Source organism: Leuciscus leuciscus (assembly GCF_965113295.1).
Source record: "Leuciscus leuciscus genome assembly, chromosome: 14".
NCBI classification, from domain to species: Eukaryota; Metazoa; Chordata; class Actinopteri; order Cypriniformes; family Leuciscidae; genus Leuciscus; species Leuciscus leuciscus.
The window spans coordinates 12,365,901-12,377,954 of record NC_138738.1 but is presented as its reverse complement, the minus strand read 5'-3'; positions in this window follow the sequence as shown (position 1 = coordinate 12,377,954).

Sequence of the window (12,054 nt, the reverse complement as noted above, 5' to 3'; positions counted from 1 at the left end):
AACACTGAGTGTTCACGGGACAAACAGGTTAATTGATTGTAATATTAATTTTGCAACATTAAGTTAATTCTATTAACTGATCCAAATATTCATAATCAATTATAACAAGTTATGATTGATTATTAATATTTCTTTAGAGCTAATTTGCTACACAGAGAATCAATCACCTGCCTCCTATTACCTTATCTTTATTTATTTATTTTATTCCCCAGTGTAAGGTTACAAAAGGCCTGAGCATTATCCCTGCTGTCCAAAATCAACTTAATCTCATTCTCTGATTTTTTCTCTTTCTCTTTTCTATCATGATGTATTTACTGGAGAGGGAAAAACTCTACTGTATAATTTTATCCCAAGAAGGAGTTGGCAAGGCCTTTAGAGGTGAAGATGGATGATATCTGGCCCAGATTTGCTCTTGCTGGTCGTTGGGTGGTGCGTTTAGCATCTGTGGTCCCTCTTCAGGAGGCAGGAAAGAGGTTATTAATGAATTTCCTTCAAAGCACAAGGGAGGGGGAGGTTGTGCTGATGCTCCCGTACAGAGCTTCCCTCCGGCTCCCACCACTGGCAAATTACTGGACTCCTTCTTTGCACTTTTCAAAATCAACTTCCGTCATCCAGACAAGGAGATAATGATCTTCCTTTACTTGCTAACGTTGTCTCTTTTCGGAGGTTAGCACAGCACACTGGAGATCTTACCTCTGTCTTTTTCTTTTCTCTTTTTACTTCGTTCTTTCTTGTGAACTCTCTCTTGGTCTTCTGTGACTTTCTATTTGTGGTGATGAAGTTTGTTTTGCTGTTGCACCACAATTGTATGTCCCTCGGAGACCAGCTGTGAAATCTGGAATGGAGAGGTTCATGTAGTTTGTCATTAACAGCCACTAAACTCTTAAGTAAGGGATAATGTATAGTCAGCTGAGGGTTATTGCTAAATAAACCCCAGTATGCAAATTAGGACCCCAATGTGAAGCACAGGTGTCTTTTATCGTCCTGAAGGGGTTTGTTTTGCAGTGATGACTGGCTGACTGTGCATTAATGCTTTTATTTCATTACTTGCCAAACAGAAATAAATAAATGGACAAGAATTATAATAAGAGAGTGTTTTTGATAGATGCATGTACCAAAATACGGTAAAAACAGTAATATTGTGAAATATTATTACAAAGAATTGTAAATAACTATTTTTATTTTTAATATTTTAATATATTTTAAAATAGAATTTATTCCTGTGAGGGCTAAGTTGAATTACTCTATTACTTCAGTGTCACATGATCCTTCAGAAGTCATTCTAATAAGCTAATTTGGTCCTTTCTTATTATTATCAATGTTGAAAAAAATCTCTTAATATTTTTTGTAAACTGATACATTTTATATAGGATTATTTAATAATAGAAAGTAATAAAAAAACACAAAAAAACAGCATTTATTTGAAATAGATTTAAAAAAAAATCAATTTAATGTGTTCTTGCTACATAAAAACATGAATTTCTATTAAAACAAAAAAACTGTTATGCAGTCATTATATAAAAATAAAATAACAGAATGTCACGACTGACCAATCACAATAAAGTATCCCACGTAAAAGTATAAAGTCACATAATATGGATTATTAATGGTAGGCCTATCGTTAATTTCTATATTTTGTTTTATAAATACACATTTATTCGTATCATGTCTAATGTTTGTCTTTTGCTTCCAAAACCTCCACCTTCACAAACACAGTTGAAAAGGCAATGAAAAAAAAAAAGATGTGAAGCAGATAGATATCAGTTCTCCTGTTCTGGAGGTAACAGGGTTTCCTGTGAGATTTGAAATGTGAGATTTAAATGCAACACTATTCATTATTCATCTCTTTTACAGGTGTGAATCTTCTATTTCTTATGCAGCTTGTAAAACAAGCTACTGCGGCATTTGTCTTCTTCACAGTTTCCCTTCAGGCTGCCTGTAGGGATCGTTCACTTGGGAGCTCATCCTGAGTTCACGGCCAGAGTTTCACTTTAATAACCTGATAGAACGTCTAGAAAAGTTACTAATCGTTTCATGAAATTTCAGTTGATTGATGTCATTTTCCACAACTTTTTAAATGTATTTTTAGTACTTGCTAAAGCAAATATATCATATTTTTGCATGGAAGGCTAAAACCTTGCAAAATTCATAAATCAGGCACTGGTAAAATTGCTACTACTACTTCACAATGAAATATTGCAATTTATATTTTCATATTTGCTTGCAAACCTCTATGAATTTATTTCTGAACGTATTATCTTACACAAAATAATACATTTTGAAGAATATGGGTAACCAAACAGTTGACAGTAGCCATTGACTTCCATAATACTTTTTTTTTTCTTCTGTACTATGGAAGTCATTGTTCGAATGTTTGGTTACCCATATTCTTCAAAAGATCTTCTTTTGTGTTCAGCAGAAGGAAAATCGAATCATACAGAACAACTTGAGGGTGAGTAAAGGATGACAGAATTTTCATTTTTGGGTGAACTATCTCTGTAACAACTATCACCACTCATGGTCGCATTGAGGTGGAATGTTTCTCTACAAATGGAAAGCTCCAAAATCTCTAAACAATGTTGCAGTTTAGACCGGACCTTATTCCATTTATTTAAAGTTGGAATGAAACGGAAGTCGTGATAGTCTTTTCTTCCCTATTGTGACGTAGCCTATATGCGAGTGAAACGGCTTCCCTGACGAAAAAAATACACAAAAAAAAATGAACGAGGAAGTTTGTGCACTTTACATAATATATTTATATTTAGTTTACTTATAATAATTGTGTTTGTTGACTTGAAATGTTTTTTTCTATTAAGGTCCATGTTTATGTCTCAACTTAACAGTACAAAATCCTAACGCGTTGTCTAAACAAACCATTTATGTAAAATTCTTACATCAGATGGTGGCAGTATAGTGCGACGCCAACTGCCATTTTGCCCGAACTTAATTTGATTGTGTTCAATCTGCTTATATGTAAAATTTAAGTTTACTTAATCCGTTTGTGTTGGATTACTTGAATATTTGTGTTGCATTAACTGAAACTTGGCGGTGCTTGTTAGTTCCCAGCATGCTTTGCATATGGTTGAATTAAGAGAGAATAAATGTTAAAATTAAGTGTTATTTTATGTTTTTTGAGAAAATGAGAAAAGGGGAAGACTTGATTGTGTGTAATTGTGTTTAATGTCCAATTACATTGGAATGATTAGAACCATTTAAATTACAGTGGGTTACAATTGTGGAGAAGAGTGGAGCATTTTGTTTGGCTGTGGACTGATTACTTTCAAATGCTTTAGTTGAAGGAACATGTAAATCTTAGCATTTAAGACTAATGTGTTACTGATAGCTAAGTATATCAATTTAATTATGTGTCACAAAAATGAATGAAATATTAAATAAGTTGGATGCAAAGTAAGTACATTAGTTGGTCCAAAATATTCCAAATTTGTTGGGCTGACACTATTAAATTAAGCTGTGCCCAACCAAGGTAAATAAGTTGAATCAACCTTAATAAATAAAGTTGACCCAACGTAAGTACATTAAATTGGAATAACAGAATTGCATAATGCTGAAATAAAGCAAGTTAATCATGTGGAAATCCTTTCCATGATTTTTTTATGTTCATTCAAAGAGTTCTTTTTTTTAAGTGTAGGACAGTACTTGATTTTGTACAGATTCTTAGATGGTGGTTTAGTTTGCTATTGCTGTGATCTCTTGTGAGTGACAGGTTGTCCCTCCCTCATGCCGAAAAACACTTCATAAGAGAAGAGATGCTGGAAGAAGGAGGTTTAAAGATTATGAGAGAACATACATTTAAAAAATGATGTGCATGGATGAATAATTGATAATAAATACTGCAATATTTCATAAAAAAAAAAAAAAAAGGAACTGTCAATTTAGATTTCATGGTGACTTTAAGAAATAATTGTCTTGGAACGTGACAGTGATCATGTTTGTAAGTTTAAAATGTGACTGCAATTAAATAAATGAGACAGGACACCAGCTGAGTGACAATCTGCCTCAGGTATGTGGAAGGGAAGGTCTTGTTAAGATCATGACACACGCTGACACTCTCCTAATTGCCTTTTTGTCCCTCACCACACACACACACACACACACACACACACACCCTCTTTCACTGTAACTGTGGCACCTTTCCAAAATTCACTTAATGATCAGAAGAGCTGTTAATATTTTCTGAGCCTTCATTAACACTCCCCTGTCGCACACACACACCCCATGATGGGCAGGCACATGAATATTAATTATACCATGCAGGGACATTTGGCTCCTTTGTGTTTAATGTGCATCCTGCATCTGGGAGGTCAGCGCATCAGGTTGTGTGATCGGTGTTGGACATTCTCATTAAATAATGCATGGGGAAAGTATTTTGAAAAGTTTGTGCTAGCCTTTACTGTTGTGGAGTGCCCTTGCAAACTAAAAATCAAGGCTTGCTAAAGACCTCCATAAATCAGCCAAGGTACATCAGCGCAGTAGTCTTTCATCAATGCCTGTGAAATGAGCTTCTTGTATGAGTAACAGACCTAAGCGTACAACATGATCTGTGCAGAAATATCAGAAGGATTATGGCAAGCCTTTGACTAAACCAGTGGTTCTCAAACTTTTTACACCAAGTACCACCTCAGAAAATATTTGGCTCTCCAAGTACCACCATAATGACCAATATGAAAATACAGTAGCGTAGTAGGCCAAACTATTCAGCTATACACAGCTCAAAAATGAGGCAGCTTAATTTTTAATAAGAATATTTATTATTGTCAGCCACTTTAAACATTGTAAGAACACAGTTTGAACATTAACACTGCACTGTGCTGCTTGCATACAGGTAAATAAAAAACTTGAATAATGATTCAATTCAAATGTATTGCACCTAAAAGTGAAATAAAAACTGTAGCTTACTGTACTTAAAATATTAAGTAAAAAAAAGTACTGTACGTAATAAAAAAATTTGTATTGATATTTAACATTTTTAAACGTACATTTAAAATATTCTGGCTGACCCCTGTGAGTTTTTCAAGGCGATCATTATTTAGAACTGATCACTTTATTTTTTCCATGGTGACGCGTCATTGCTTGTCACGTGACACACCGCAGCCACATATAGCGCTGAATGACTAATGATCTGCTTTTATTTCATTTTTTTTTTATTCTAAATATTCACAAATTTGTTAGCTATGGCATGAAATATTTGATATTCCGCTTGTCAAATATATGCAAGTGGAAGTGTTATGTTGTTTAAACACATTTATAACGATCGCGTTAGTTGAGCTATATGCGTCGTCATGTTAGTTTGTGCCACTGTTCAGAGAATCGGATCTGTTGGATTTACAGAACGTGAATTCATCCACTTCTCCCATGAAAATACATGAAAGTAAGTGGCCGGTGAACTGGGAAAAGAATAGAGTTAACTTTAAAGTTAGGCCCTACTTACACAATTTGATATGAATCAAACGTGTCGTCTAATTATAATGGGAATTGTTATTATTAGACATAGGCATAGACATCCGTGTGTATTTTACAAATTCTAAATGTATTGTTTTTTTTTAATAGTTATGTGAATTTAAATGTCTGAAACCTAAAATTAACATTATGTGGTTTAACACTGAATAATTGTGATATTTGACAGCGCCTGAGTGGCGCGCGTCCGTCTGTGGCTCAGCGCCAGCCAACTGCGAAAACACATTTGAATTTAGCAGTTGATCACGGGATGCACTGGCCGTTCTACTCACACCGGTGTAATCGTATCGTACGCTCCAGGGACCAGCCAAGACTGATCACAAAAAAGACAGTGAAAGATCACACCGGTTTGATCTTGCGTGCGAAATTCAGTGATTCCTCTGCGTACCACTAGACGGAGCCTGTACCACACTTTGAGAACCACTGGACTAAACGACAGGGCATGGCCCACATTGCAACTTATTCTGGTCAAAACACCCGACTCGACAGGGAGAGACTATTTGACCGACATGTAAAGCAACTAATTAAAAATGTTTATGTATATATGTTTTGTCTTTTAAGGGTTATCTTAAAAAGACTATACAACCAGATGAGACCAGTGTGAAAAGAAAAGAAATCTGAATGATGTTGCAGCAAATGGTTGTGCAAAAAAAATTCTTCTTCAAACTAGTTCAGTGCTGATTTCCTGCAATGCTACAACAAATAACCCCTAACCCTACCCTACACCTTAACCAATGAAAGTTTTGCTCTGAATTGGTTTAGGGGATAAAAAATCACACCTATCATTTATGAATCCTCTCATGATGCCTCATGGGATAGTAAAATGTTATTTGTATATGTGGCCAATGGCTGTCTTGGGAACACACATTTCAATCATGAAAGTACACAGCTCCTATATAATCACGTTTATACACATTTTAAATCAGTAAAACCCTACACGATGTTGGTTACAGGGGCTCAAAAAACTGGATGAGAAAATAATCCACAGTAATAATGTTAATAATAAAACTGATTATATATTTTATGTATAATAATTATGATGATATACACTTCATCCAAGCAAAGGAGAAAATTTTTTTTTTTTTTTTTTTTATTTTATTTTATTTTATTTTATTTTATTTTATTTTATTTTATTTTATTTTATTTTATTTTATTTTATTTTATTTTATTTTATTTTATTTTATTTACAAAAGCAACACAAGTACCAACAGTCGCATGTTTATACAAATACTACACCAATCAAGGCTACACAATATCTAAGTACACTTGTCACAACTTAATATACTCATTATATATGCATATAATGCATATAAGCAAACACTGAACAAACATGTACAGCTGAATGTAATTATACCAAAAAAAAAAAATTTGTTCTCTCTTTGTGAAAAGAAATAAAATACAAATTCAATTTTAAAGGAGCACAATAACTCTTAAGCCGACACTGAGTGAAGGAATGTAGGCATTATAAGGCATGAGTGAGATTACAGAGACTCCCAGTGTTCAACTGAGTAATAGCAGAAACACCAGCGTTCTGCAGTTTGATGAAATATGCAAAGGCATCCCTTTACTCTTCAAGCACACTGCATTCAACTTGCTCTGTATATCTATTCATTTTGTTCACCATAAATCCAGTAGTGGTCATAGATCACAGCTGCAGCCAACAATAATTCATCTATATGTGATTTAATATACCATGCTGTTAGTCTGCTTCTTTTTTGATGAGGATATCTGTCTTTGAGCATGTGTATGAGCTGAGGCTCACATCAGGGTTCAGCAGTCCCCACTTCTGTAATATATATAACTCAAATCTTATGATTTCTGTCTTTTGATTTAGAGTCTACAGCCTTTCAGCCACAAATACCAATGACAGCTGCCTAAACCACACGGCACAGTGAATGTACGACTCCATTTCCAATTCAATACAATTACAGAATAATGACACTCTCATGGCCACATGGGAACTGTGTACATCAGCTAGATGAAATCATACATTATTTTATTTATATATATTTTTCAAACAATTTTAGAGCCAGACTCAAGTACTGTTCTTACATGAGATGATAAACAAAATTCCGATTGTAATAAATCGGATGAATATGATTTATCTAGCATTGGTACAGAACGGATTCACAAATGTGTGCAACTCATGAATATCAGTGATTGTTTCTCAGGGTAGGTTTGTTTTTGAAAGTGAATGTCTGTGTTGATACATACTAGATTTATGCAGCTCTAAAAATATATATATATATACTGTATAAATATATATATATATATATATATAGGCCTATATTACGGTAGCCGAGAGAGCTCAACGCGCTGCAAATAAAAAAAAACACATGCAAATACAAAAAACACCTGCCAATTAAGAAAACATCTTCATCAGTTTTACAACACATGTGTGCTCCAAATACTCCAAATACCAAAATAATTTGGCTAAATATTAGCCATGAATTATTAAATTAAGCTTTTCCCCCAAAATCAGCAAGTGTACCAGCTATGTCTCTATAAGTAATCAACATTTTGATTTATGAAAAAGGGAATAATATGCAGCAAAACAAGATTTTTTAAAAGGCATTGTGCTTTAGTAAAAAGTCATTTTTTTTTATGATTGATTGATTCAACATGCTCCTTGACATGGCACATCTTACCCCTATGGGCCTGTGTTATAGACGATTTCTTCTCATTACATTTGATAGCAGGCATCCTGAAATATAATTAAACGCATTAGTTTTACCTCATTTCTCCTTGCCTAGAGGATGATTTAAGTAAAAAGTGTCACTGCATGCTTACCCTACTCTCCCCTGTATAAACACAGACAAGAGACACATAAAGAATCAACACTTTATGGTTCTTTTTCTTCTCGCTCAGTTGATTACAACAACAGTATCATTCTGCCTTTGAAAAAGGTCTTGTGCTGATCTTAGCAAAGTTGTTTGCCCATTAGGCCTTTGAGAGAGTGACTTTGATGGCTTCCATCCAAGATTAAAATGAATTAAGACAGAAAGGCTCAGGGGCTGGCTGATTGATGAGCGTTTCTTCGTCAGTGCCATTTAACCAGATTGTAAAAGCTGATGAGAAGGAAAGCACAGAGCGATGAGCTCTCGTGTGCATACTGAAGACTGTCATGTTAAAGAGCTCCTCGCTGCTTCTCCTTGAACAATAGCCATGAATTAACTTATTACTCCAATCATTAGAACTCTTCAATCTGTTCTACACACATATTAACCTTCGTAGTGAATTGGAATCATCATGAAATCAAAATGAAAAATTCGTATTGTTTTTATGAAATATTGCGGTCTTTATTATTGATGATTTATAACGATGTCCTGATGACGTGTTTGCTGGTGCGAGGGAGAGAAAACCTGTCACTCACATGAAATCACAGCAATAGCAAATCACAACCTTCTAACCATTCAATCAATTCTCGATGGACAAAATGTTTAAGAAGCCACTTCACTTAGATATACAGGGGTTGGACAATGAAACTAAAACACCTGGTTTTAGAACACAATCATTTATTAGTATGGTGTGAGGCTTCCTTTTGCGGCCAAAACAGCATTAATTTATCTTGGGAATGCAAGTCCTCCACAGTGGCCGGAGGGATTTTGAGCCATTCCACTTCCAGAACAGCCCAGGTCACTATGTGATGCTGGTGGAGGAAATTGTTTTCTGACTTGCTCCTCCAAAATACCCTAAACTGGCTCATAAATATTTGGATCTGGTGACTGTGCAGGCCATGGGAGATGTTCAACTTCACTGGTGCATTATCATGCTGATACACGGCTACCCCTTCCGGGTACAATGTTTGAACCATTAGGTGCAAATGTTCCTCCAGAATGGTTCGGTAGTCCTTGAAAGTGACGCCCCCATCAAGCACAGAAGGAAATGCCATGATATTGCAGCCCAAACCATCACTGATCCTGCCCCGTGCTTCACTCTGGGTGTTAACCCTCTTTGCCACGGATGAGGAAAAGACAGTGAAGGTGGACTCATCAGAGAACAATACTTGTTTCACATTGTCCACAGCCCCAGATTTACACTGTTGGCATCAATGAAACTGACATTTTGCCATTGGCACGAATGACCAAAGGTTTGGCTATAACAGCCTGACCATGAATATTCATTCTCGACTAACAGTTTTGGTGGAAACAGGAGAGTTGAGGTGCGCATTTAATTCTTCAGTGAGTTGGGCAGCTGTGGTTTTATGATTTTTGGATTCAATCCGGGTTTGGACATCCCCTTCAGACAGCTTCCTCTTGTGTCGACAGTTACTCCTGTTGGATGTGATTCGTCCTACGTGACGGTATGCTGACATTACTCTGGATACCATAGCTCTCGATACTCCACAAAGACTTGCTGTCAGATGAGCCAGCGAGACGTGCACCAACAAGTTGTCCTCTTTTGAACTCAGATGTGTCTCCCATTCTGTTGTGTGGATTGCAATATTTGATGTACAGCTGTGCTATTTCTTTGCTCATTCAACCTTCACACTCTGCTCTTAGTGATGAATAGTAAATTCAGTGAAGATTAGCCAACAGGCCACACATAGGTCTGAAACATCCAACACTATATTGGCCAGCGTTTCAGTTTCATTGTCCAACCCCTGTATGTCACAATAGAGAAACAAAGGCAATCACAACTTCCGTTTCATGTCGACTTGAAATGCTTTTGTTTTGAGGTTTCAGAAGGGGAAGAGAGGACAGACGTTGCTTGAAGTGTTCATGTATAATTTGTCGTGTTCAGGTGTCAAATGTCAATTAAGCCATTCTGAGAACACCATAAAGCCCCTTTTAGTATCCCACCAAATGAATTATGAAAATGCCTACAAGTATATCTGTTCTGAGAATGGATAAATTGTCTTTTCGCTGCAATCACTCAAGCAAATGCTTTCTACTGGTCATTTTAGAAGAAGCAATTACAACCTAATCAGGAAAACTTATTTATGGATTTTCTCAGGAAGACCAAATCCATTTAAATTATAGCAAAAGCCCTGGCTGCTTTAAAACAGTAAACCTGAAGTAATGTCTTTGCTCTCACACACACAACAAAAAAAAGACAAGAAGGTCTTGTTGTGGGTGGATGCTTGCTGAATCCTAATAAATATTTTTGTATTTTTTGGGGGCATTTTGATTTTGCTTGTTTTTTTGTTGTTGTTTTTTGCTCTGTGTGAAAATGAGTGAACAAAACCAAACAGCATTTTGGTAATGAAGTGTGTAAATTATCTAACAGTTGAGTAGAAACAAGTTAATAGGTTTATCTCTCTTTTTTTTTTTGCATTGTGACATCTTTTTAAGTACAAGTAAGGCAATAGATCAGAATTCTGTTGTCACACTGTGAATAAAATACGGAAACATTCTCCAGAACCCTTTCTATCTGCTCTTTATCATTTCAAAATGATTTCCGAGTCCAGTGATGGCAGCTAGCATTACTCCTAAAGCTGTAGTTTATCACCCTGTTAAACAGGCCTGCTGAAAAGGTCACAGGGAGCGAGGCGATGAGGGGAAAGCTATATGACAAATATAACTGGACCTTCTTGCTCTTCCAAAGGTCAACGGGAACATATTCCTAATGCATTTTAAACATGGCGGGAGAGGAAGATTGAGCCTCAAGGGGACTTTCTAGAATGGTCAGTGGCCTGTTTTTCAGTCGGAATTATCCAACACATAGTCCTCTCTCCCTCTCATCGCATGCCAGCTTGTCCCACACAGCTGGTCAGATTAAAGCCCAACCAATAGCCTGTATGATTGCTTTTATTTTAAATTCCTGCTTAACTGACATACAGTGTTGTCTATTTGAATCTATGCATAATTTTTCCTTTACAATATCACACAATAACATTATTAATATTCATCTTAATACAGCTATTAATACTCATATAAAACAATTAATATATCCATATAAATTCTATTTAATTTTATTCTCGTATATTATATTATATTGGGCAAGGCGAGGCAAGGCAAGTGTCACCATCGGTTGCAAGGAACACACGATGAAGATGAAGATCAGGTATAACGTCTTTAATAATCCACTCAGAAGGCAATATAAGATGAGCAAAAGAAACCAAACGCTATGAGGGAACTTGACCGGACAGTGAGTGATACAAACCCAGCATACGAGGGTTATTAATGACACACAACTGAACTGAAAATGAATCAGACAACTAAAGAGTGGCGGGAAAACTGAACAAAGGCAGACAGGAAACTGGTGAAAACAAACTAAAAGTCCATGACAATGAAACTATGAATGAGTGTCTGTAACAGCAAGTTTATTTATATAGCACATGTCATAAACAGTGGTAATTCAAAGAGCTTTATAGAAAAGGAATTAAAATAATCATGAAATAATCACAACATATGCATAAGAAATAAAAAATAACAATCGTATTTAACTAAAGGCTATACTGCCTGAATCATTATTATATAATTTCATGTCTATCATATCATAGTATATCAATCATATCATATCATATCATATCATATCATATCATATTAGATTATTGTTAGTAAAATAATAATCATAATTGAAAAAACGAAAATATGTAAAAAAGAAAGAAAGAAAGAAAGAAAGAAGGGCTAAATG